Here is a 27,611-nt window from a genome sequence, read left to right on the forward strand (position 1 = left end):
AAGGGTTCGTTTCCAAGCTACCGGGAGCCCACGCGCCTGACGGGCCCCTCCCCATTTCCACACCGAGATTTCAAATCACACCCCTCTCCTTCACGGCAGACCGGCGAGCTCCCCTGTCAGACCCCCAGCCGGGCGTGGGCTCCCGTAACCGTGAGTCCTTAGTGGCCCCGGATCCTGGCACCGGCCTGGTCTGTTCCATCTTTGGCTCTCCTTTGGCACCGCTGGAGAATGGAAAAGCTGGTCCGTTTACAGGACCCGGGGCCAGAACAGCGTTAAAAACTAAGGAGCCGATACAACGTCGTAAACGAATCTCCCTTCCAGTAACGAGTGCTCCCTTCTTCCCTGCCCTTCCAACGTGAACCATTTTTCTCCTGTGTTTGGATAAACTTTCATCCAGTGCGATTACCATTCCCAGGGAGGGGCTGCCCGTTTCCGCCGGCTATTTATTTTGATTTTGACCATTCCTCTCCCTCTTGAGCATCGCACACCTAACAGTCGAGAAAACAGGCTTCCTATCGGGGCATAAGGAGCGACCCGTTCGCACCCTGCCCTACCACACTTTAGGGCGCGCTGGCAGGGCAGGCAGCTATCCTCCAGGGAAGCTGGTAGCATTGTTTAAGTGAGAAGGAAGGAGGGAGGGAGGAAGGGGGAAAAGAGGAGAGAAACTGTTGCAAATAAAAGCTACACCAGGCACAAAGGGGCGGTGTGTGGGTGACGACTTCTCTGACTTCTCTGCGAAAGCCCGAAAGCTCGCGGACACGAATCCCACTTGTGATGTTCTGCGTGGGTGGAACGCCTTCCCTCTCGGTTTCCTGACCCCAGCAGGTAGCTTATTGTAAAACAGTTCATCCAGAGGGGAAAAAAAATACCTCGTTTCAGCATTTTTAATTTTTTTATTTTTTTTTGCTCAAAACCAGACGTGTGAGAATGGGAATGGGGGGGAATAGACTTTTCTCCCCGGCTCTGAAATGCACGAGACCGCGGATGCACACGAATCATCCCCGACAGCGATTATTCTTGTTCATGAGTGCGTGGTGTGGTCAAAGACCCCTCGCTGCATATTCTAAGCTGTCCCTCGGTCCTCGTTCCCCTCTGCCCTCTCTTCTTCCGTGTTGGGATCGAGAAGGACGGCTCTGCCCGTGCTGACACCCACAAGTGCTGGTTGTCTTCACATTCTGTTTCAGTTCATTTCACTTTCTAAATTCCTTGCCTGTGCCTGGTTGGATGAATCAATAGTCAGAAAGGCCATGAAGCGCCGAGTGACGCTGACTCATGGATAAGTCATAGAATTCGTCTGACTTCGGATTCTTTAAGGTCGAAGTTAGTGGTGGCAACAGGAAGTGGCTCGGGGTGGAGGGCGGGGCGTGCCACACCATGGCAACCTCCTGATGAGCCCCCAAGCCTGCAAGTGTCCTTCTTGACTGCCACTGCTACTCCTTTCTTCTAAAGATGTCCTAATGCTGTAATGAAGCCACCTGACCTGGGCGTGGTACCTGGGTCATGGGTTGGTGAGCCGGTGAAGGAGAAAGCCAGATGCTTTCCCCTGTGCAGGGTGTGAGCCCTCTCACGGCCCTGTCTTCTGAGGGCCGAAGGGTGTTTATTAATGAGGGCGTGAGAACCTCATTAATGGAAACTGGCTGACATTGGAATGATTCTTGCCGTGTGTATTGATGAGTGAAATGCACAGGACTGTGTACTGTGCCTGGATCCCAAAACGTGCTGCTGGCTCTGTGCCTAGTGGGTATGAGCTTTGGGTAGACTTTTCCAGAATCGAGGAGGAAGAATGTCTAAAGATCTGCCCTCAATGCAGTGTGCAAGCCCCCTTGAGAGCAACAAGAGACTCTAACTTAGTAAAAAAAAAAATTAGTATTCAACAGTCTGACGAGGTGCGGTCCTTGTTCTCAGACCTGGGTTTTGGGAACGAACACCGAGGCTCATGTGGGCCAATTCAGCCACCAACCTCGCTCGGCCAGTCAGCGGTGAGCAGTGACGGGAGCTGGCCTCTGGCCCCCACCTGGACTAGCTTTCCCTAGGTGCCTCCAAGGATAAATGCAGGGAGAGGAGGCCAGAGAAGGCATATGGGAGGGAGGAGGGACCCAGCCCAGGCAAAATGCTGCAGAAGCAAAATCCATCTGTGGCAGCTTCGAGCCTGCCGTCAGGGTTGGGAGCTCCCGGGTCAAGAATGCTCTGAATGAGAGGCGCTGGGCTGGCCCGGCCCTCCACGGGGCCTTCGTCCCGGCTTCAGCCACATTCTCAGTTCCACTCTACTTAGAACAATTTTTTTTTTTTTGGTAGAAAGCAGATTGCTGAGGAGAAAAGCTCTAGGCCCACAGGGGAGATGATTCCGTGGTGACTTTTGGAATTGGGGGTGGGGGGCGGAGAGAAAGGCAGGGACTTTGGATGAGATGACCAGCCCGACAGCCTTTCCTCGCCTTTCTCCATCTCTCCCCTGCCCCTCACCTCTCCCTCTCCCAGCAGCCAGTCTGTGTCCCGAGCTTACGGAGACAAGGTAGACGCATCCGAACCTGGTGTTCACTCGTGCAAGGTGAGATTTTAATTTTTTGAGTCCACAAGACAGAAAACCCCACGGCAGTAAATCCCTCCTTCTGTGGCGAGTGGGACGCACGGTACAGAGGACTCAGGCTGCCCGGGAGCAGACGGGCGTATCCTGCGACTCTCTTCTGGAAATGCGGGCGACCTGGACGGAAGGTGACTCCCGGACATCACCGTGGTACCGATGGCATCTGAGGTGGTTGATGCTTTGCTAATGGGACTTGAGTAACCCTCCCCTCCCCTGCCCAAGGGACAGCTATGTTAAATATGGATTAGGTCACTGCAGACTTTGTAGGCCAAAGGAGATGTGGATAATCAAGGGATTTCTGAAAACAACTGATTTTTGAGAGCCGTGGGAGCAGCAGGGCTCTGTACCTGCTCGCTACAGGCATCATTCTCACGGCCTTTCCAACAGACAGGGTATCGGTTGTGTTGGTCTGGTTGCCAGTGGGTAGCTTCCTGCTGGGGTCCAGGTAGTGCACGGCCATTGGCTACCACCAGATGGTCAAATGCATGAGATGCTACATTCCTTTCCAGCTGGCCACCTGTGTGGCCCTTCTAAGCCTCTACGGTGACTTTCAAACTCAGCTATGCCCCTGATTCCAAACTGATGGTGCTCTACTCGAGGTCACTTGGCCCTCTACCCTCACCCCAGGGGCCGTTTGCCATGTCTGGAGACATTTTTGGTTGTCTCAGCCTAGGAGGAAGATTCTCTTGGCATCTAGAGGCCAAGGATGCTGTTCGAAATCCTGCAACGCACAGGACGGGCCCCACTCCAAAGTACTGACTTTCCAGCCCAGAACGTCCGTAGTTCCAAGATTGGGAAACTGTCTTAAAAGTCTGCTGCAGAGTTAAACGAAGCACTAACCCTCATCATCCGCCCGCACCCCCCCAACCCCCACCCCGGCCCTTTCCCCGGCACCTTATTTACCAAAGAGAAAAAATCTGTTATTTTTTTACAAGTGCGTTTCCCCCTGTACCTTATCAAGAAGCACCAAGTTCAGCACACCCTTGATTAGTCACTTCCATTAATAGTGTTTATTTTGGGGTTTGTGTTTATTTTTGAAGCGTGCTCCCCTTTCCCCCTCCTCCCCCTTATGCGCTAGTGGTAGGCGGCCAGCTTTCTGGCACAATCTCGTTCACACTTTCCTGGGCAATCCATAAACGCACGGAGCCAACTTCTGAGGTGGCTCTCTTCGCTCCCTCCCTCTGACGGGGGGAGGGCTGCAGCCACCTGAAGTTCTTTCACAGCAGCCATTGTCGTTTGCCCTTTTATTTCTCAAATACGCTTGAAAATCTTTCTTATTAGTGATTCCACTGGCTGACCAACCAACCAGCGACAAAGCCGAGACTTTATTCCTAGCTGTCCACATTCCATAAAACCAAGGATTCTGGGTGGTTTTCTCGATTGAGTCAGAGGCGAGATTTTTGACTTGCGGGTCTCTCCTGTTCCTCCCCACCCCCTCCCCCTGCAGGCTAGTCTCTGGGTTATATTTAAGTGTTTCTGAGTCACGGAGAACTGATCCCCTCTCCTCCCGCTTACCCACCCATCCGCCCTCCCAAAAAGCATTTAGCACTGCCTCCCCACTCAGAGGGACTTACAGGCTTATGGCTGAGTAACCCGGAGCTCAGAGGAAATCTCTGGAAGCTTTGGGAGGTCTTCCTCTTTGATCGAGCAGCACCCACCATCCCCTCCTGCTTTTCCCCAAGTTCCAGCAGCTACAACATCCCCAGGAGGCCACCTGCGGAACCCCCTCCACCCACGGAGCCCCTCTCCACTCCGCTGGGTCTCATCGCTAGTCTCATACATAAGCACTGGCCCAAGGATGCTTCCAGACAGGCGAGCCTAGGAGGCCCAGAGCACCCTTCCCCTCCTCCCATAGGCCTTCCTGGGACATTTATTTGAATACCACCAGAGAGTGGGTTACCTTGGGCTATTTATTTATTTAAACATGGGTGGTTCCGGCAGAGGAGGGTATCGGGTTTCAAGGTCGGAGGACCAATGCAAACAGAGAGTGGGTGGTCTGGAAAAGAAGTGGGCAAGGGTGGGGGTGAGAGAACCCATCCCCTCTTTCTGTTTGTAGGTGGGAATGCTGGAGGAAGCGTGACCTGATTCGTGACCCAGTTATCTGTCTGCAAGACAGAGCGACTGGGGGCGTTGTGTGTTCAGACTCAGACAGCCTCTTCCCAGTTGGTTGAAAAGAGTATTTGGAAATCATTAGGCAATTGTTTCGGGGCAATATTCTTATTAATTTATCCTGAGGGCCTTGGCGATTCTCTGAGTGCCTGGGGGAGGAGCGGAAGGGTACAAGCTGGACTTCTTCTAACTTCAGCCCCACCTCAGTCATTCTGGAAAATTCCTAAAAAGCTGGGTGCAATCGTGGAATGGCGAGCCTCTTTCCTAAAAGAGCTTGAGTTGATGACCGGGATGCATGGTCCTGCCTTGTGTCTTAGGGCCAGCCTCCTTTCTGGGGTAAACTAGCCAGGAAAACATGTTTAATTCGTTTCTGGATCCCATCAGCCCTGACAGAGCTTGGAGTTCTAGATTTGGCGGGAAACTGTCTATAGAAAAACCAAGATGGAGGGAAAACACCAAGGGAGGTTGTGGAGATCGGCAGCATCCACTTAATAACATCTTCACATACGAGAGATACGGCAGCGATGGCAGTGAGTGACCATCGTCTCACGTCCTGGCAAGGGGAAGAGGAGACGGTTCACGGAGCAAGGTGGGCTGAGGTCAAACACTGGAAACCATCTCCTAATACTGAAAGTTACGGCACCGAGGAAGGCTGTTAGCAGCACTTTTTTAAAAAAATCGGAGAGAGAGGAATGTTTTTTGCCAAATTCTGAGTACTTTTCCTCTGGACAGAGAGGCTGACGCCAGATGGATAGATCCTTATTGCCCAGAGGAGGGTACTGGGCCCACACCACAGGAATTAAAAATTGATGGTGAGCATTGTAAAGGATTTAGGGATGCAGGATACTGATGTCTGCATTTTACAGGCGTTTAAAAAATGAGATGGGTTGATGCATAGATGAACTCATAGATATGTGAACTCATAGATATTGGAATCTTAACTATCAGAGACTCTAGGGAACAGGTATGTGGGTACATCTCTGTATGTTTGAAAATTTTGATACAAATAAAAGTTTGGTACCAAGTACCAATCCCTGGCCACCTATGGTGATTTTGATTCCGTGAGTTGGTGATGAAGCCTAGGAATTTTTTAAGCTTTCTGGAGGAATTCTGATAACGAGCCAAGTTTGGTTAGGTGTCTGTGGAATAGACTGGTACCCCTCAAACTTGAATATACACAGGAATCCCCCAGAGATTCTGTCAGAATGCAGAGTCAGATCCAGCAGGTCTGGGGAGGGGCTGGAGACTCTGCATCTCTCAAGCGGCCAGGTGATGCTGATGCTGCTGGTGCCTGGACCGCTTCTCGAGCAGAAAGGAACAAGTGGACTCTTCCGCGTTCTTCCCATCGGTGTAGTCCAGTGGGTCTCAAGTCGGACTTCGCCCTGGAATCATCTGGGAATTTTAAAATAAATGGATGCCTGGGAGTCCCACCCCAGAGATTCCGTTTTAACTGATCTGAGGTGCGGTATGGACGAAGAGATTTAGAAAGCCCTCAAAGAAAATAAAAATGAAAACTCAGATGATTCTAACGAGCAACCACGGATGGAATGTCGTGAAGTGGATCCATGGAATATTAAGTTTTAGGAAATGAATTTTTGCGTAGAAAGAGACTACGGAGCCTCATCACGCAGGTACACAGGGGCTTTTTCAACAAAGGTGAAAGGCTCAAAGCCACACCCTTTGATTCTGCTTACTGCCCCTCATAATGAGAATGATAAACAGCCAGTAATTATTGAGTGTCAGGCACTTTTCCTTAGTTCATCTTATCACCTTAACCCGTAACCCAGTGAGGCAGGTGTTATCCTCTTAAAGACGTGGAAATTGTGCTTGATTGAGTTAAGTGACTGGCCCAAGGTGACGGAGCTTGGACAGAGATAAGAACAGGGTCCGCCTGACATCAAAGCCCATTATCATTCTGTCGTCTTCATGATCTACCCCCAACAGTTTGGGAAACTGCAGCCTGTGGTCCAGATCTGGCCAGCTGCCTGCTCTGGCAGGTAAGGTCTGACTGGAACGCGGCCGTGTCCATTCATTTGCGTGTTGTCTTTCATGCCAAAGAGGCGCAGTGAAGCAGGTGCAAGAGCGACCCTACGGCCTGCAGAGCTGGAAATATTTACTCTCTGGCCCTTTAGAGGAAAAGCTGGCCGACCTTTGTTGGATTGGCGAGGCAGCCAGCACAGAGGCAGGACGCAATCCTTGGCTGTGATCAAAAGGAACAGCCCATGGAGGATGAACTTGAACTCGTGATCACTGTGGCTCTGGTTTCTGCTCAGCCCTTTTTCCTCGGTCTTGTGGCCTGTGTTTCACTCCGAGGGTTACTAACTTCCTCTGAACATATTTTATTCTGATGCCAAAATTTCGGATCTGTTTTCTTGGGAGCAGGAGGTCTTGATCCCGAAGCCAGGGCCATCGCACAGCTCTCTGTGGAATGGGGTGAGGGTGGCCAGCTGCCGGCCACCCTAGGCTCCGACACAGTGGGAGGCCTGTGTGGAAAAGCTATCGCTGGGGGGTGTCGGCAGCAAGAGGCTTCGGTCCCATCCCATCAGCCGTCCTGGGAGAAACCCGATCAAGGGGTCAGGAAGGAAGGGAGGGGGAGGAAATGCTAATCAATTCTTCGAAGCCCCACCCTCTTGTGGCTTCCAGCGGGTTGAGCTGGGTCTGAACATCCTTGACCCACCCCCAGGGGCCGAGGGCAGGGCCGGCAGGGGAAGTGCGTTTGGTAATGATTCTAGATTTCCTGTTCGGTTCCTTGGAATACTCTACCTCGGATGATATGTGTACATAGTACGACCCTCCCGTTCGCCCAGTTTTTTTTTGTTTTTCCTCTTTGCTACTTTTTCTCTTCTAGGGCTTGTTTGCATTTCTGTTGTTGTTGTTAAATTGTGTGAGGCAGAGCGATGGGGGAAGTCCTCGCCTTTTTGGGAAAATTGTATGGCAAAGGAGAGGTGAAAGGTAGGAAAGGGCCGGGATCTCCCGCCCCAGATCCTGGTGCTTTAGCCTGGGAGCCATATAGATTCTGTCCCCACTGGACAGACGGTGGGTAACGCTGTAAAGGATCTGTTTAGGTAAACAAACATTTATTTAGTGCTTACTGTGTACATGAGATACAGAGGCACATGGAGAAGCATGATCTCGTCCTCTAGGGGTTTCAAGGTGGCTTGACAAATGCAGTGGCAGAAATAGGCGGTGATCTGGGTGGCCGTGGGTGTGTGTGCGGAGGGGTTGTGTGTGTGTGTCAGGGATCTTTTAGCTCGGCATTCTCTTCCAAGTGGGACTGAGTCTCCTAGATGGCCAAGGTGCCTCTCATCGAATAACGATCAGAAATAATAAAACCGGGCATCACTGCTAACGCCCAGTGCAGCACTGCCTGCCGTTCTGCATCCGGGTGGGTCACTCAGGCAGCCTCCCTAGGACACTGTCCTCGGCAGGGATGCTGGGGCGTGGTGGCATATGGAGAGTGGAGCTGGAATCCTGGGGCTACTTCAACCTCAGAGAGGCTGGGGCTCCAGGGAGGAGGAGCCTGCACTTCCTTCTGGAACAACACAGAGGTGATCTGCCTCCTCGTCATTAAATAAGGACTTTGATCCCTCCCACGGGGAGAACAGCGAGCTCTCCCTTCTCAGCACCTTCCAATATCCTCCCCCCTCGCTGTGCCTGGCCCCGCTGTCACCTCACCTTGAAGGGGACAGGATGTGTTTGCAGCTGGGCACTTTTTTTCTTCCCGATTCAGATGGAATGAGTGGAGCTCATTACATTGACTGAGGCTGTAGCCACAAGGCTCAGGTTGCACCTGAGAGGATCAGGTAGAGGGGAGAGAAAGGGGGCAGAGACACAGAGTCCTCACTGCCACCCCCTTTGCTCAGCTTGTTTTGCTGATAGAGCTGCAGGTGGAGGTTCGGTGGTGGTAGAACTGTAGGTAGCCCGGGACCCAGGAGGGCAGCTGGGTCTGCCCTGCAGGATTCCAAGGCTTCTGAAAAATCCTTTACATGACAAGGCCAAGCCGCCTGCAGTATCCAGCCAGGCCTCTGGGTTTTGAAGCAGGGGGATGGGGTAGGGAAGGGATGGGACCCCTTTGCCATCTCCTCCCTTTCTCTCCCATCCCCGTCTCATCCATTGTTCCAAGAGCTAAGCAGTAAACAGTCTTGGGCAAGGTAACCTGATGTTGGTGTTTTCCATCCGTGTGTGAACTCCCCACCTGAAGTTTTTCAGAGTTGGGAAAACCTGGGCAGTCTGTGAACTCTCTGAACTGAGGGGAGGGCAGAAAAATAAACAGAGTGCTCCTGCGATGAAAAGCAAACGCCAGCTCAGAACCCCCATCCGGCTGCGGTGCACCCTGGAGCCTTTTGAAAACCCACTCCCGACAGCCTTTCCCCAGACAAATGGCCGGCGGTGGCTCCTGCGAACGCACGGCAGAGCCGACAGACAGGTGTGCTCGGCTTCCCAGTAGAGAGCATGCAGCAAAGCTGCCGCGAAAGGATCTTCTAGAAGAGCTGGGGTTTCCCCCTAAAAATGAAAGGACCTCAGAAGCAACTAGATTTCTCATTCCTTTCTAATCCATCAACTTAGTTTCTCTGAGTTTTCCGTCCAGAGTCCCATTCCCTGCCACAGCCTTGTAGAGAGAAACACTGTATTCCTCCCATCTTTTTTCTAGGCGGAAGTCTTTTTGAAATGTGAACATCTCCCAGTTTGTTTCTTTGGAAAATTCATGTACATATATACATGCATTTGTGTGTAGGAGTGTGTATATATACACACACACACACACATATATATATATACTTTTCGTGTACATAGTCCTATGTATAAAAAATTAATAATAGCTGGCTCCCCAAGACACACACACTCCGTGCCTGGAAGGGTGACCAGCTCCTCTCGGTTTGCCGGGGACTGTCCCGCTTTTAGAGCTGAAGGTCTTGCATCCTTTGAACCCCCTCAGACTTGAGTAAATTAGAAAGCGACCATGGAGCCAGGCATATTTTTTTAAAAAATAGGGACAACCCAGATCTTGCAAATACAAACAGGGAAACCTCCGTTGAAGATCCACAATGATTGACAGAGGTTACGTGGGGTTGGAAATAACCAGCTTTCAAAAGGGAGGGGGAGGCCAGGAGGAAGAACCGTTTCTGAGATGGCATCTCCTGGCCGGTGGCTCCAGGCGGCTCAGAGATCTCCGGCTCTGGATTCTAAGGAGGATCAAAGACTGGATTCTAAGGAGGACCAAGGTCACGTCCAAGGGGGGATTAATGTTCCAGATGGAAGGCCAGCCTCGCTGTGCCTGCGACTCCTCCGCCCGGGCTAGTGTTTTGAACCCTCCCCCTGCAGTCTACGGGTCCGAGGGAGAGTTTGCTGAGAGCTCCCCCACCCCCCATGCAAGCAGACGGGGTGCCTCTCCCTCTCACCTCCCAGCTCCAGCCCAGCCCAGCCTCTTCTGCTCCCGCAGCGCTTTCCACGCAAACTCTCCTTGCCTGTTGGCCAGACCTGCTAGGGGCTGCCGGGCCGGAGGAGGAGACAAGCGGAGAGGTGGAGAGATAATCACCGTTTTCCCTTTCAGGCCCTGTGTCTCTGCCAAACTGGGATCCCCACTCTGTAGCGACCCTAATCCTCTGGCAGTACCTGGAGCTGTCCCAGGCACAGATTGCCATCCTGCTCGTTATCATGGGCCCGCTTCCAAAACATCCCCACTCCTGGTCTCTCGGCTCCTCCCTGCACACACACCTGGGCTTCCTGGGCCAGGCCGCTGAGGGAAAAGCATGGGTGGGTCTCACTGGGTCTCCCCGTCGCCACTGTTGAGCTGATACGAAACCAGGCCAGGCCCTTTCACCCACGAGGCCATGAGAACAGGCGTCCTCTGGGGGGTTCCCTAGTTTAAAAAGAAAGAAATGGCCGGGGATGTGGACTTGCTGGAGGACAGTGAACCGCGGGCTAAGTGGTTATCATGGAGGACAGGGAAGCCAGCAGCTGTCCGTCTCGGGGAGATTTCCTGGGCCACCGTGTCCCATTCGAAGGAGAAAAGCAGAGCAGCTGGGTAGGGTTCCCCAGCACCCCCGTCCCAGCCCCAGCCGCCCCCATCCCGTTCCCATCGAAATAATCACAGGGTAGGCCCGCCTGGCTGGGTTGCCATGGCAACCGCTCTAATTTCTTTTAATCCCAGTGTTCCTTCCTAAAGGGACCTCCCCAGCCCCATTCCCCCTGCAACGTGTTTTAATTGTAATAACTCCTGGGTTTGGGGAGGTAATGACCGTGTGTGGGGAGCCAGTGTTGGCCTGGCTCCATCCCAGAGTTGCCCGCCCAGCGGCGCCAGGCAGCCCTCTGCCTCCCAGCAGGAGCCCTGATGAGCCCAGGGCGGGCTTGGGCAGGGTCTGCCAAGGGGGTCTGCGGCCTCCGTGCTAATGAACGCAGACTGGGGGAGCCGCGGCCCCACGACGTTTGTGTCCTGAGGACGTTTATGGCACACCCTCCCTCGCCCCCACCTGCACACCCCCCACCTCCGTGCACACCTTGAAGGGGATCCATGGACCATTACTCGCCTCCAGGCCCCAGCCAGCCATGCTGCTCAGGGACGTGATCCTGGGCGTGTATTCAAATTGCCTGAGGTCTCGTTAGAATGCAGTTCCCAAGCCTTAGGAAGGCCCCAAATCCTGCATTTCTAGCCAGCTCCCGGGGGACACTCATGCTGCCCAGCCACGGACCACACTTCCAGCGGCAAGGGTCTAGAGCACCCCACTCCAACAGAACTTCCTGCGGAGATGGAAATGCCCCATATTTGCACAGTATAATACATTAACTGGCCCCTACCCGCGTGAGGCTACCGAGCAGTTGAAATGTACAACTGAGGAGGGAATTTTACTTTTTATTTAATGTTCATTTATTTAAATTTAAATAGCCACAGGTAGGCTGGCGGCTACCATATTGGAAAGCACAGGAAGTCCCGCTCCGCAGTGCAGGCCCAGACTTGGCTGAGACTCTGTCTGCCGAGGGGAGCCACTCACGTGCAGCCACCTGGTCACCCTGTAGCGGGAGTCTGCTCCCTATCCTCCCATTAATGCTGGGACCCATGTCCTCTGTGTCCCGGACACTGTGCTTCCTCCTGGTTTCTGTCCTGCTTAAAATGGGCTGCTGAGAAGTGAGCTTAAGAACTGATGGCCAGGCTTAGAAATAAGAACCTCCCGGCTTTTCTGGGAAGCCAGTTACATTCAACGCAGCGCCGAGGTGCCTGCGGCTGCTGTGGGTTAGCACGTGCTGCCTGATAAGTGCTCTGTCGCTCCCAGTAACATCAAGAGACAGTTTTCCGTTGATGCACTCAACGATCCCGCAGAAGGATGCGGTTCGTGTCTGCTTCCACCAGAGTCCCGCCGGCCCGTGCCTTCCCTCCACACAATGAAATATTGGGTCTTGGTTGGGGAGAGTCCAACAATGAAATATGTCTGGTGTTATTGACTGTATTGTGTGTGTGCCACTGTACATGATGATAGTGTGTGTGTGTGTGTGTGTGTGTTTTTCTTCTATTTAATGTGCCAGACAAGCCTCCCTGTAATTAAAACCAGAGACAAGGACCAGACTTAGACAGAGATTTGAAGGCTGTAAAATTCTAGGACAGGTTTATGTAAAGCAATTAAAAAGGGAGTTAAAAATTGTTAAAAAATTAAACACTAATTACTTTTTTTTCTCCTCTCGTTTCTGCTGAGCTGTTTTGGCCGTGGAGCTCGAAGAAAAGATATAAAAAGGAGAAAGTTTTGCCTCATTGCTGTAAATCATGTTCAACAAATGCTTCTTTGCATTTGTAGCCGGACCCATCTGCTGTCAATTAGCCTAAATCATGCCTTTTCAATTAAACTGGCTTAGGGAAGTCTGGTAGCGAAAGGGGTGTGTGTGGGGAGTGGGGAGGTGTGCACAGCGTGTGAGGAGAGGACAACAGGGAGTAACTGTAATGAGGTGGGGGGAGGCAGGAGAAAAAAAGGTGAAGTCTGATTTCAGGCTGTGAGTGAAATATCTTTTAAAAGGTGTGATCCTATTTTAGTGTTTTCCATATAAAACGGGGCATTATTTGCTGTGCTGTGGGGAGCAGGGAAGGAAGGGTGGAAACAAAAGTCGAGGAGGTAAGTGTGGGGAATTGGGGGCAAATGAATTCCTGGGAGCCTCGGGTCTAGGGCGAAGCAGACCGGAGCCGAGCATTCTGTCTGGAGGGTGTGGGGTAGGGGGACCTTGAGACCGCTCGCTTAGGGACATCGAAGGAGGAGCAGGAAAGATGGCTGCAAGGTGAGGCCCTTGGGGGTACGCAGATGGAAGGACAGCGGGTTAAATCCTGGCACTGCAGAAATGCATTCCGGCAGAGAAACGGTGAAACGCGAGTATTGTCTTTCAAAGTAAAGTGGACTTTCAACGTCTTGAGATGGTCTGAGTATGGTCCAGGTTGGGGGTGAGAGAGGGTCTGGTCTCTAGGGGCCTGATGGGGTTATCTGTGGCAGACTTTAAGTTCCTTTTAGAGCACCCCAGGCCATGTGGGCTCTGGGCCCTGTGTCCTGGGGGGGGAAGGTCAAGTTGAGCTGTGGCTCCCCCAGAGGCCAGGGGCCTTGAGCCGCTGTGGGAGCATTGATGTGACTGCACGTGGGATGCCTCCGTGTGCTCACGTACCCACCCCTGGCTGCCCAGCCTGTGTTGCTTCGCACACTTCCGAGCTCCTGGCTCCTCCCCAGGTTTGTCAGGTGGGGTTGCACCTGAGAGCGGGTGATGGTCAAGGTGTTAGTTTGGGGTCCTTGTGTTGGATTTCATGTAGCCTCCTTGCTCTCAAAGAAGGAAAACCGAGTTTGCCTTAACTCAGCTTGGACTGAGGAATGTGAGTTCTCTCCTCCGGCCCCACTCGCGGTGGGAGGGGGAGAGATGAAGTGTGTGGTCTGCTGATGAGTGTTTATTTTCAGTCACCCAGCCCTCCTCCCGCCTGCCTCAGCTCCCTCTGCAGGAAGGCCCTGAGCAACTGGGCAACCTGCCGGAAGACCTGCTCCTTGGCGAGGCTTTAGGGGAGAGGATTTGGTGAAGGGAGGTCTGGTGACAGGAGCTATGTCTTTGAGATTCAGGTTGACGTCGATCTTAATGATAATAGCTAAGATTTATTGAACACTTACAATGGCGAAGCACTGGCCCAAACATGTTCCACAGAACCCCTCATTTCATTCTCACAGTGAGGCGCTGAGGGAGGACCAGCCAGAGCCTTTTTTTTTTTTTTTTTTTTTTGCCTATGAGGAAACTAAGCCACAGAGAATTTTAGACATTGGCCCGCTCATAAGGGCAGAGTCAGGATTTGAACTCAGGCAGCACGGTCTCTGCCTGCCCTGCATACTGCATGTTAGAGTGAGGTGGCCTCTGAGAATTGCCAAGCTGTTGGCTGCTGTGCTCCTGGGCTGGTGTTTAGAGGACGGTGTTGGTGACTGGAAGCCGCCATCACATCTGCGTACTCATGGTCTCGGCCGTGGAGTACCTGGATTTGCATCCTAGCTGTGCCACCTGCTGTGGAAATACCACAAAATCACTTAGCGTCTTGGTCCATCCTTGAAACGGGGTGAAGCCCTCCCTGGAGTGTGACGCTTCACATGTGCCGAGTGTGCCCAGCATGGAGAAGACACTCCCTCCACATTGGGCTTCGTGCCTTCCTTCCTGGTGGCCTGCTTCCATGGAGCTTGACCTGGTTTCTTTCTGGCTCCTGGCCAGTGAGTTCCTGCAGGATACAGTTACAGGTCCCTTTCCAAGTGATTCACTCTCAATGCCCGGGTGGGATGCCATGGCCGACACCCCTGCAGGCTGGGCCAGGGTGCCTGTCCAAGGACATCTACCATGCTGAGCTGTCTTCTCCCCAGGAAAGGTCACCTCTATCTAGCCTCTGAGGGGCCCTGCCCTTTGTGGCAGCTGGAAGGAAAGATTGAGGCCAGCTCAACTCCTGTTCTCTGTCCACAGCTTCTTTGAGCTGCCTGGCGCCCCGCAGGCCGGGCAGAGGAGGGAAGGGCCGCCTGGCCTGGCTCCAGAGCAGCCCAGCAGGCCCAGCCACGCAGGCTGTCTTTGCTCTGAGCCCCTTTAATCCGGTGGCTGAATGCAGTGATCTGTGACTCGGGCTTCCAGGAGCCTCCCTGAGCCAGGCACCAGTGTTCCCAGCCACCTCCGAGGGTGGTGGAGAGGTTGCCACCTGGCTCCGTGGAGCTTGGCAGGACGTGGGAGATGGGACCAGGGGCCAGAAGCTTCAGCTGGAGGCACAAAGGTGCCCGGTGCCCTGGGAGGTCCTTTCTGGGTCTCAGGAAGGAGAGCGTGAGCTGACAGTGGGGAAGAGTATCCGGTGAACACAAGACGGACGACCTTGGGGCTCCCACTCTGCAGGCGCTGCTTCCTTCCGGTCGTGGGCCCCCCGCCGTCATCACCCTCTCTCGCACCCCGAGGGCGGCACATGGCATTCCCCGGACTGAGCGGAAGTGACTGCATTGTTGAGCCTCGACCCAGCTCTTGGCCTCCCACTTCCTGTCCTCCCCACTCCTCCTCTCTTGGGACACTTCGAAAAGCTTTTTCATCCAAGAGAGACGGGGTGCGGTGGAAGAGGTGCTTTTATGCAGGTAAAGTCATTTAGGAGAGCAGCGGGTTGGGGCCAGGTGAACCAGGTTCTGACCTCAGTGTGGTCACTTGGACTGGGTGACCTTAGGCAGGTTACTTAGCCTCTCTGTGCCTGAGTTTCTTCGTCTGTAAACGGAGGACCAATCCTACTTTTCAGCACGGTTCAGAGGATCTGAAATCACATATGGCCCCTAGTACAGTGCCTGGCTCACATAATAATCAAGGAGCAAATCGTTTTATGTCCTTCCTCCTAAATGATTCTATGCCCTGCACCCACCCCCACGTGGCTATCGCAGTCCCCCTTCTGTCTGACCCCCATGCCACAGGCCCCCTTTGGAGCCCAGTGGCCAGGCTGTGTCTGCCCCTCCCGCAGGAGGAGCCGGGCGGGGCCACCAGGCTCCTCAGCCTGCAGTTAGTCACAGGATGGAGTTGAAATCGAACGTGGAGCTGCCCGTTTCATGCTCCTGGCGGCTGGCTGGGAGGTGGCTCTCTTCCCTGGGTGCAGACACAGTCTCTGGGCTTTAACGTGATGGCAGAGGAGCCGGGCGTCTGGAACAACACTGCTACCCTGGAGGTTTCTGCTGTGTCACATCACGTGGGAAGGGAGCCAGGCCAAATAGGCATCTCGCTCCCTTTGGGGACTTATCTGTGGGTCTCCATGACCCCCGACCTTCAAAAGCCACTCAGCCCTGAGTAACCCACTTCTGGGCTTCAGCCTTCAGCCACCACCCTGCCTGTACGAGGAAGGCGGTCCTCAGAACATTCCAGGCTGCCTCAGCTTCCTGGTTCTAGGGAAATGCTGTCACCGATCTGGAAAAAAACGGACAGTGCAGCTCCCGAGTTGGAGACGGTGTCCCTGGAGCCCCTCGTGCTATTCCCAGGAGACGGCACCTGCCGGCGTGAACTTGGATAAGCTCCTGTCCGGTTGGGCTGGCCCAGGAGGACCCTGCAGAGTCCTGGTTGGAGACAAAATCTGATCGGGTTTTCTGATCCCACCCAGCATCACTCCTCCAGGGAGCCTTTGTGAGTTACATGTGTGCAAAAAAGATTTTCTTGGGTCTACAGTGTTCCCTGTTTCTCCCATCGTATGAATCAGTTTGAATAGCAATTATTTTTTATCCATCTTGCCCACTAGGCACTGAGCATCTTGAAGGTACCGACTGCTTCCCTAACACAGCCCTTGGCTCGTGAGGACACACGCCGGCGGGGTCGGGGGAGAGGTCAGCATGGTGGACCAGATGAGGGTTTCAGAGATGACCCGGGTACTCTGAATGTCCTTCGGGAGCGCGCCTCCGAGTAGCAGAGTCCTGTGTTTGTGGGTGTCGGGTACCTGGGAGACTTACCTGTGCTGGGAGGTGCAAGGTCAGCAGAGTGTGAAGCAGTCTGTCACTGATTGCTGCCGGCTGCCCCCGTGTGAGGAGCTGGCGTAGGGTCAGAAGCCACGTAGCAGCTTCTAAAGCGTGGAGAGAATGGGGCTTCGTCTGGCCAGAAATCTGCTCTGCCCATAAGCCCAGGAGAGCAGGAGCGCGGCGGGTGGGAGGGGTGAGCGGGCAGTGTGCTGTGGCCACACCCTCAGCACAGCCTGCCGGCTGTGAGTCAGGCTCCTGGTCACCTCTGAAGGGCAAAAATGAGAAGCAGCTGAACATTTACCGGGTTTTAGATGCACAAACATTATTTTGGAGTCAAGATCTTGGGTAATCTGAGGCCCTCTGCCAGCAGGCCTGGGTCTCGGGGTTTTATTTCTTATTTTTGTATCCCGAAGTGAAGGATTTCAGCTGGTAGCTCTCTCAAGAGGCTCAGACGTTTGATAGGAGAACCACTGACAATAGTCAACGAAAGACAATCCTTGGGTCGAGAGGCCTGGGGCTAGGGAAGCCTCTGCCCCGTGGGGAAGTCCTTTAACTTTTCCGAGCCTCCCCTATTTATTGCAATGAAAGTATTCTGCCTCACGGAACTTCTGGAGTGGGTATGATGAACTTCTGGAGTGGGTATGACCGTTGTGTCAGATGATACATGTTCGAAAATACCTTTCAAAAAAAAAAAACCTCTAAAAATGTCAGGTACTATCGTTGTTTGTTCCAAGTGGTGGTTAGCAGGGCTCAGGTGAGCTCAACCCTGAGCCTCCCCCCTACCTCCCCACCTTTAGCTGGGTTCTCTGGAACATTCTCTCAATCAAGAAGTTAGTTTTGCTTGTTTGTTTTGGCTTCTGACAGACAAAAGCCTCCTGAGATGCAGAGAGCCTCCTGGCAGCCAAGCCGATGCCCAGAGCGCTTGGCCTGGGCACCGCCTCCAGGAAGTTGAGCCTCTTGTGACCAGTGACACCACGAGTGATTTTTCTGCAGAAAGTAGGTGGACTTGGAATTTGGCAAACTTGCTGTACCATAGGCTCTTCCAGCTCCTCTTGGAAAAAGCCTGGTCCATGCCCCTAGGGGTGAAATGGTCCCTTTGAGCTGGGCCAAGTTATTGTTGAAACTGTGACAGAGCCCATTTCCTAAGTGGATATCTTGACATACCATGGAAGCCAACGGCACTATCTCCCCAGGACCCTCTGAACTCAGCCCAAATCCTTACTTTTAACGTAGGGTCAACCATTCATAAAGAAATACAGTTTTATACATTCGACTTGAGTGTACTCTATGAGCCAAGATATAGAAGAAGTTGATGAGTAAATAATGTAAAATTACAAAGAACAACAGGCTTGTGTTTCATCTCAAGGACCAAGAAATAATGGACTTGGACACAAAACGTAGTGTAGCAGAGGAATTACAAGGCAAGACTTGAAAATTCACTGACTTTTCAGATCCTGGTAGGCTCTAAGCTTTCTTATTTTGGGGGACCCCACCCTTCATCTTATCAAAAGTGTTACAATGCACACACACCCCACATTAAATATAATTTTATGGGGGGGGGAGGAGAAAGAGAGAAGACCTTTATAATATTCTGTAACTTTGAGATTTAAGAAGAAAGATCTATTCTTGTGATTTAAACTTTATTACATTCATTAATAACTATTTGAGAATTGACTTAAATTACCATTGGCCAGTTAACCATGTTATTTTGTAGATATTTAAATAAACACTTGGTAAAAATAGGTTTTGCAGTTCTTTATGTTCTGGAGCCAGTACTTTTTTTTTTCTTCCATCTTTTTTCTTTCTTTAAGGGTTTAAATGTTTTCATGCCTATGTAGCCTTAAAAAAGAAAAGTCTTGCTGGAGTCAAAGGCCTGCATTTCATCCCTGGCTTTGTAGAAACTGCGTGTCACTCGCTGTGTGACTTCTCTAAGCCTCACTGTCTCCATCTGTATATGGGGCTAATTTGTTCTCACTGTTTCATATTAGGACAATTAATAGGATCACAAAAGAGACCACAGAGCCCAGTGACTGACTCCTACATAGACACCCATCTGGTTAAACATGTGAACATGGAAAACTAAACAAAAGCCATACGATTCTAGAGTTCGAAAAAGATTAATTCGGATGATTTTCTCCTAATCTCTAGGAAGATCCTGAAAGCTCAGATATGAGATAGACGGTAATTATAAGAAATTTTATTTATTAAGAATTCAGAATAACTTTACCATGTCTTAGGTTTACCTGTAAATTTTCTATGATAAAAAGGTTAGCCCAGGGAATTACTGAGAGAATCAGTAATTGATGGAGAGGGGGAGGTTTGGGGTTTACTTGAGGGAACAAGCTTTTCAGGCCCTTAGAAACTTCTACTTGGAAGTTATTAGTGTGTTAATTAGGGAGGATTCTTATCAGATCCTGCAGAATCTAACCTTGGCCCTGCCCTCTTAGACCAGGTGCTTTGCAGTTGACAATGACGCCAGCATCCCCGTCTTTGGCAGGTTTCTCTAACTGAGGCTTTTCACTAATTCAGACCGGCCTTCCTCTGAGTTTGACCTTGGGAGCCACGTGGAGGTGGACCTTGACGGGTGGTCTCGTGGGCGGCCCCCAGGAGGCCTTTCCCAAGCACATGACGAATACACACGTGACATGAGTCACTCCTGAATGATTCCAGGTAGTTTACCCAACATGATATTTGGCAGCCATAGTTCTTGTTTTTCTAATTGGAAGGGCAAAGCAGTGGATTGACGGGTGGGAAGCAGCAAACTGGAAAATATGTGGGCATTTCAGGGAGGTTCCACCAGCCACGTAGTGCCACTTTGGGTGGTGGCTTCTGCCGCAAGACCATGTGCTTTGGTTGTCTCTTGGTTTACTGTCTGCTCATGATATTTGTGAGGATGTAGGCAGCACTGGGCTTCAGGACACCTAGATTCCAGCCTGGATTCTGTTAATAATAAGCTGTGTAGCTTCAGTTAAGTCACTATGACCATGGATTAGTCAGGGGTTTATAGCATATTGAACTCAATAAGGATGATATATTGGGGGAAATTAGATACTTTCAAAGAGCAAGCTCTGAATGAATGAGGTTTCATGCGACTTTGTTGTCTGGTTAAAAGAGTGGACGTGAGCTGGATAGAGTCTTGTTCAGGAGGCTCCCAGATGGTTAAGTAACACACCCAAAGTATCAATCAAAGGCTCGTTTCAAATCGCAGTTGTGCTGCAGGCCCCCGTCCTCGTCTCAGTGTTTCTCAGTGACCTGACTAACGATCGAGAAAGTCCAAAGGTGACGCTGGGCTAGGAGCGAAGCCCGTATGATGGATGCCAGCGTTAGGATCTCTGATCATCCCCGTGGACCCCGAAGCTCAGCCAAACCCAGCGAGATGGAAGACTTTCAACCATGGCTGTTCGATTTCATGTGGTTTCAAATTCAGAAGCACAAGAGCTAGATTAGAGAGCCCTCCGTTGGCCGCACTTCACATGAAAGAGATCTGGAGGTTTCAGCCGACCCCAAGCCTAATTTGATCCAACAGTGCGACTGTTGCTAAAAACGCCCAGCTCCTTGGAGGCTGCCTTAAGAGACATATGGTAACCAGATCCAGCGAGGTGATGCTCCAGGATCTTCTGGCCTGAGCAGGCGATGTCTGGAGGAGTATGTTTAATCCTGCACATCATCACATTTGAGGAGAAAAAAGGGTGACCGTCGGGGGCGTGCAGTTGAAGATATTGAGGTGGATTAACCCGGAGAGTAGACACGCTAGGTGCTTGCCATCCCATATTCTCTTCTTAAGCCCACGGGGAGCCAACGCTCACCAGCCTCCGCTGTAGTTAGCATCCGACTAGCGTCTGGGTGATGGAATATGGGTGGAGCCGATGCTCTTTCCTTCCCATGCCCTGTACAGTGTCCTCGTGGTGTGACGTGCTTGCCCTTTTCCTTCGCTGGGCCTAAGAGTGTGGCAGGACGGCAAGATCGAAGAAGCTGGGCACCCTGAGTCAGTTCTGGAAGGCTCCCTATTGAACATCCACTTGGGCTGGGACGGGAGTGAAAACAAACCTTCTTTGTGTTAGACCACTGAGATTTGGGGGAGTGTTTTGTTTCAGCAGCTCGCATTAATTACCTCGATTACTCTGATGCGGCTGTGGAAGAGATGATCAAGATACGATTGTTACGATAATGGTTATTACTAATGATGGTTCTATGCCGATGCCATGTGTGGCAGATTAATCCATTGAGATACGGCTTTGTTCTCACTACAGGACACTTAAGAGAATGAAAAGGTGACTTTATTCTCTTGGAAATATGCCCGGGGGGAAATGGCTCCTGTATGAGCAATTATAACTCTCCCTTTCCCTGAATTCCTGTTGTTTTTTTTTTTTTCAATGCCTTAATCGTACTTTCCCCACCTGCTTGTCATGCGACCTCAGACAAGTTACTTGACCACTCTGTGCCTCAGTTTCTTCATCCGTAAAATGGGCACAGAAAATAGCACCTGCTTCGTGGAGTTGTTGGGAAGGTTAAATGAGTTTATCGCACGGCCCACGACAGTGACAATCCGTGTTAGGTTTTTGATTTAAAGGGCTGTCCTCAAGAAACTCCCCATGCGGGTCTCTGGGCGGATAGAACACGTTCTCCACCAATGAGGAGGAGACGAGGTTTTGGTGATCTCTAGATAACGGAGCGCAGGCTGGCCTACCCTTCAGTGACCCGGATGGGGGAAGGTGGTGGAGGAGAAAAGGGTAGACGTTTGAGTGCAGTGGTAGAGCCCCTGTTCCCTGGGGAGGACCACGGAAGAGGAGGGTCTGACAGCTGGGGAGGGACCAACTCTGAGCCCCAAAGTTGGACGCCTCTGATGACGGAGGCGGGCCCCTACAACACGAGGACCGGATTCTCGCCTGTGACCCAGGGGCCACATGAGCCCTGGGGTCTGGAGAGAAGATCCGTGAAGGGCACTATTAGAGGAGGATGGGATTACCCCTCCTGGGGCAGATCGGTATGCGGATATTGGGAGATGATATGTCGCCGAGGGCAACAGCTGCATGTCGTCCCTCCTGCTCCCACCCTGTGATCCTGCTGTGTCCTTTAAAAAGCCAAGAACCTCTCCAGGCTTCACTTCTCTCATCTGTAAAACGAGGCTAACAATACCTGCTCCGTCCTGTCTGGGACGAGAGGATGTTAAAGACTGTGAGTATGGAAGATCTTTGCAGAGTCGCTCGTCAGTCGCAAAGTGCTACCTGACGCAGGTGTCTCTAGTTGTTTTGACTAAGAAGGAACTTCTTAACCTCTTAAGTAGGCTCAAGCTGTTTTACGAGGCAAGGGGCACCTGGGAACCGGAAGTGATGGACAAGAGGCCAAGGATGCAGAGGAAATGGTTCTTGTGAGAGTGGAGAAAGAACCAGACACACACCAAGGTCCGGTTAGAGCAGTCTTCTTGGGGAGTATTTTCGGGGCAAGAACCTTCAAAAGGGCCGCAGGGCCCGGGAACAGGTCCCAGGCCATGCTGTACTGTTGCTCTTGGCCTTTCCCTGCCTTCACCTGAAAGTGGGGTTGTGCTTTATGCACCCCCAAACCGGCAGAGCGGGTGGTGGGGGGTGAGGGAAAGGGACAGCACAGGCGCCTGAGCCTGTCACGTAATAACTCAGGACTGCCTACAGCCCAGGGAGGTGTTTCACACTCTGCAAAGGCAGATAACGAAGCATTCTTCCCAAATGAGAGAATGTGCCTTTTCTTTGCACAATAAAATAATTAAACCAGGATTTCTGGAGGCCTGACACCTCACCCCCTCACGGTTTCTGCAGAGAGGCAGAGGGGAGCATTGAGCTTCGGTGGGAGGAGAGAAGCTGGCTGGGAAGGGGCTTGGCTGGTGACGGAGAGAGAGCAGGCCTACGGAGAAGGGTGTTGGGGTCTCAGAGGGCACAGGGGAGGGGGCCTGCTGATTTCTCACCACCCCAGATGACATATGACTTAACACGTCCCCAGGTCTCCGGGGCTGCAGCTGGCTGTGTATTTCCAACATGTGTTTGGTATTATCGGTGTTTTTATAATAATAACTGTGGTCTTGAAAGGGACTAAAATTAATTAAAATGCAGCACTCTGCCACATTTTACATTATTATCATAGGAATGCTCGCCTGCCAAGGACCTCCCTTGGGGGAGGTCATCTTGCCCATCCCCCCCTCTCTGGCTAGGGCCGTACCCTAGTTGGCTGTACCAGCCGATGTTAGGAGGGGGAACCTGCAGTCTTAAAGGTTAAAGCTCTTTCTTTTAAGGAAATCGTGCTTGGTATTTTAACTTTGATAAGGACTGCTTGCAATTGCAGACTTTCACTGAGGAAGTCCCCACCGGTCATGTTGACCCAACATGGAAGGCACCCGCCCGAGAGTAGCCTTTGGTTCGGGGTGTCCTGAGAAATTATAGGATGTTTAGCAACACGCCTGGCCTCTACCCATGAGCTGCTAGTAGTACCCGGCACCCCTGTGACAACGAAAATGTTTCGAGAAGTTGGCAAATGTCGCCTAACCTCTGATTTAGAGAAAGGCTCTCTAAAATTTCTTCCGAGAGCCAGGTACCCAGGTGGGCAGACAGGGCTGTTGCATATTTCGGAAAATCCTGCCCCCATCTCCCTTGCACACCCCCACTCCCGGAATCAGCTCTAATCCAGGGAGTAGTGACATGTGAGCGTGTCACTCGTGAGTAGGGGAACAAGTGACTTGCTATGGATAACATCCTGAGGTCTGTGCTTGATTCACTTTTTCGGGACGAATTGGAGCGGGGACTCACACAGGAACATCGCTTTCACTCTCTCGCATCCCGATATGCTTTGCGGAGTGGCCGACATTGGCCATTCCCTCCAGCCTGTCGCATCCTGCCTCAGACCGGGTAGGCAAGTTTTGCTAATATGCCCTGAATAGTGTGGCAATTACAAATTATTGCCACGGTTTATGGTTTCATCACAGTTGGGTTGGTCCACGAGACAGGGCTGCGTGCAGGACTGCCATCTCTGACTCCACTGACGAGAGAACAGGGACTCCTTGGTGCGGGGCACCAGGTGCTGTCAACCCCGCTGGCTCATCTCCTGGAACTTTCCTGTGACTCACTACTGTACTCTGGCCACAGTTGCCCTTTCTCTACCTCGAACATGCTCCCTGCCTCCCCACAGCGCCTGGAACCCTTTCTCTGATACTCTGAGCATGGCTGACTCCTCCTCCTCTCAGAGAGGATGGGTTCCCTTGACGTCTGGCAACGTTGTCCTGTCCTGCCAAGTCAGACTCTGCCATATTGCCACATTCTCTTTCCATGGTGCATGTCACTCTCTGCAATTGCTCTGGCTGATGTGCCCCCACCCCACATACTTGGTGGGTTCCCCAGGCAGTAGGCGCTCAGATGGAATCGGGGGGTTGTCGGGGAGAAACACCTATGAAAGAAAAGGGGAGGAAGCAGGTTTGGGCAGGAGGGGCCATCAGAATGTAGCTTGAAAAGTCTCTCTGCCCGTCAGGGGCTCCGGAGCAGAGACCGCCCACTGGAGCGTCCTGTGTGGGTAGAAATAGCTCAGCCCTTGGCCCACCACCTTGCTCGGTCATTGTCCAGGGGCTGCCCCGAGAAGGACATGACTTTAGCCTGAAAGCAGAAGAGGACCTTGGAGATGCGAGTGGCCGGAGGCTGTCAGCCGGTCATGCTCCTCCCAGCCAGGCAGCGAGTCCCTTCTTGAAAGGGGATCTGAGTGGCATAGCTCCATGTCTACTCTCCCAGGCTAGCACGCACCTTCTCCTAGAGCTGGAGTCCTTTCCTGTGGCCAAACTCTGTCCCCTAGAACAGATCTCGGTAGATGATAGATGCTCAAACAATATTGCGGAAACGTGCTTTTGCGCGTTTTCGGGCAGCACGAGGCAGAGAACTACTGTTCTAACTAGTTTCCGCCCTGCAATGCTTCCAAGGTTTTAAACACTAATTCACGACCTTGGGGGCCTTCTGTCGCTTGCCTCCTGTGGGACTGCGGGTTGTTGGCTGAGTGATGGCTCTTGAGGCTGCTATGTAAGCCAGGGGTGAGGTCGGGCGGGGAGGGAGGAACAGAAGCCTAGGGGATCCCCAAGGAAACGGGAAACGCGACTATCAGGTGGGCCAAGGGCCCGTACCAGGGGGCCGTGGGTGGCTGTCAAACCGGAATGGTTATCGGGTCTGGCAGAGCCCGGCCCCTTGGGTGGCCAAACAAACCTCAGATTTGGTGTTCCCGGAGCCTGGGCGTCGGGGAGGTTGCGTTTTCCTGGTTTAGCCTTTTTCCTGCCCTAGCATTCTCCTCTGCCAGAGGATCGGGCTGGGATGGGCTCGGTGCCCTGAGCGGCTGGGCCACGTCGAAGCCCATGATGCCAGGAGAACAGGCCCCACTGCACAGCCTCAGTGTATGTCTGCAGCACGCGGCAAGGCACAGGAGTCTTCCTGGGTGGCGGAGACGCCTGCGGGCAAGTGCCCAGGGGCTTTGGCACAAGGAGAGGGGAGTATAAACTCTGCACCCGAAGGCAAAAAGGGAGAGGCGGGGTCTGCCCTGGGAGGGTGGGGTGCCTGGCTCAGAGAGCAGGTGTGAACCTTCGTTCATAACCTCAGAAATGCAGGAAATAGAACTCGGTTTTCTCATGACTCCATTCTTCCAGGGCATTCCAGAGGCCCCCTACCCTTTTTTTTTAAATTGGAGTTGCTTCAAATTTCAGGGGCCAGGAAAGGCTGACGGGGCACTGTGGCATTGGGGTCTGGCAGTGTGCTCCGTCTGCATCGTTGGTCCACACTGGACTCCTCTGAGATCTCCGACAGCTTGTCAAGAGGTTCTTAGCTATTAGTCCCCACAGGTGGCAGCTGAGACCCAGAGCTGGAAGAGAAGCGAGACCCACCGAATGGAAACTTACCAAGTAACTGCCGTTGGGGGATCTCAGAAGTCATGAATACCCAGATCAGAGTCAGTTTTCCTGAATCTACACATCTAGGCAGAGTGTTCAGGTGGACCGGATGAAGGCTTCAAAGTGAGAGTGACCCAACTTTAAACATTAGCCCTGCGGGTTAGCAGCAATCCTGGGAAACACATTTTATTTTCCTCTGTCTCCATTTCTGCATCTTTAAGTAGGAATAATACTTGTGAAGATAAAATACAATGATGTTTAGAAGGCCCTTAGAACAGGATTTCACCTATTCGTGACTAATCAATTACTGTTTCTTTTCTTCTCTTTCTCCTAGGAAGTCCACTGAAGAGAGAGTAGCTCTCATCTCTACGGTTGTGCGAATTTACTGCTGAGCCTTCGCCAAGCGCTCAACCCCTGAAAACTAAAGTCAAGCAAAAGCAGAGGAAGAATTACTCAAAACAGTCTACCTTTTCTTTCTTAGCTCTAAGACCCAGGAAGATTGATAAGAGTATCTCATCTTGGCACAGATTCTAACGTGGTATGACTCAATCTCTTGCAATGCCCCACATTGCCAGGTGACTTATTTCATAGCTGACAGTCTCTTGCTGGAGGCAGATTTCCTTATTCAGTATCAATTTCTTCCACCGATCGGCGCCATTCCGTTTCTCATTGTTGTGCATGCCCACCTCACAGAACTGCAGCTCTAAAACTTTAGAGGGACGTGCAGAAAGAAATTCTTGCCTTTAAGTGAGCTCACCATCTACTGAAAGCCAAAGTCTGTGGGAAAGATGGTGGGAAGGGATTTTTTTTTTTTTAACCCGTGGAGAAAGCAGGTGTGATCACAACTACAGTTTCTTCTTCTAGGCGTAAAGCCGGGCACTGCACCTTTCTGAAGTCAGATGAATTCTCAGCTTTTGTGCACTCGTGGTTCAAGGTCAAGGCCAAGAGCCCTTATGCTCTGGAGGCAAATAAGTGCTGGAATTTCAAAGGATTGACCCGCTTTGTGAGAGAGGAGAGCTCAGAGCCTAAGAGCCGGGAGGGACAGGGCCAAAGCACGCTGAGGTCACTTGTATATAAGACCCTTCCTCCTGTTTAGAGTACAAGGGAGCCCAAATAAAACATGGAGTGCACATTACATTCCTCAGGTGTGAGTCTCTGATTGAGGCCTGAAGGTGTTTGACAACATCCCTTAGGAATTGAACTTTCTTTATTCTGACTCAGAGGGTTGAGGATGAGTAAGGCATGGAGGGGACAGGGGCACTGGACTAGGGGAAACTGTCACTTAATTTTACCTGCCCCTTGTCTCGAAGCGATGCATCAGTAATACTGCCCGTCGATTCAACAGTGTGGATCTCACTCACTATCCTTGGGCCGTTCCATTGGGGAGCACGGGCAGAGGAAGTATTAAAGGCTGGCCTGTTTTTTGTGAAGCTGTTTTACCTCCTTTGGCCAAGTAGAAGAGGCAGTAGCTGCACAAAGATCCCCACAGACTCACGACCTGCCACACCCCTACCAAGTTGGCTCTTTCCTTACCGCCAAATGGACGGCTGATGCCCGAGCTGAAAATCTAATTACGATCACGCATGGATTCCCTCATTAGAATAAAAAACCTGTGCACATGTGTGCATTTCCCGTTTGCCTCTCTCCACCCTGCCCACCTGCTCTGTGTCCCAGGAGACTATCCTGTGTGAACTGCATTAAAAGACCCCCTTCTCTGCCCCTCTGGCTTCAGGGCGGCTCTGGACAATGGGTGAGTTTTGGTGGGAGATGGGACAGGAGGAGAGTGAAGCTGGGGTCTTCACCGCCCCCTCCCCGTTCTGCCCCTGGTGGATTCACTGACAACTGTTCTTTCAAGGGCAGCAGTTGAGCCCAGCGTGTAGCAGTATCTCTCATGATTTCCCTACACCTGCCCACACCTTGTAAAACAATCCCTTTAACTAACTCACCTCAAATTACCTAATTTGAGTGTGTCATCCATTTCCTGCCTGGATCCTGACTGACACAGTAACAGAAAATTAAATGGAAGCATGTAAAAATCAGAATGGCAGTTACCAATCTTTTAGCTTTCACATTCCTTAAGGATAAGCTAAGCTTTGGGGAGCCTTGCCCA

The 27,611-nt window shown here is 51.9% G+C and overlaps 2 long non-coding RNA genes across 2 annotated transcripts; one reads left to right on the forward strand and one right to left on the reverse strand.

Moving 5' to 3' along the window:
- Window positions 1-859: 859 nt before the first annotated feature.
- LOC120600313 (uncharacterized) lies at window positions 860-4,420 on the reverse strand. Its single transcript, XR_005652179.1, has 2 exons — window positions 4,156-4,420; window positions 860-1,216 (listed from the first exon to the last, which is right to left on the reverse strand). It is a non-coding gene; the product is annotated as an uncharacterized LOC120600313 (long non-coding RNA).
- LOC120600312 (uncharacterized) lies at window positions 1,185-27,540 on the forward strand. The gene is made up of 3 exons (XR_005652178.1): window positions 1,185-2,545; window positions 25,454-25,660; window positions 25,836-27,540. It is a non-coding gene; the product is annotated as an uncharacterized LOC120600312 (long non-coding RNA).
- The last annotated feature ends 71 nt before the right edge of the window (window positions 27,541-27,611 follow it).

The sequence above is a fragment of the Pteropus medius genome, unplaced genomic scaffold (genome assembly GCF_902729225.1).
Source record: "Pteropus medius unplaced genomic scaffold, Ma_sr-lr_union100, whole genome shotgun sequence".
Classification (NCBI taxonomy): domain Eukaryota; kingdom Metazoa; phylum Chordata; class Mammalia; order Chiroptera; family Pteropodidae; genus Pteropus; species Pteropus medius.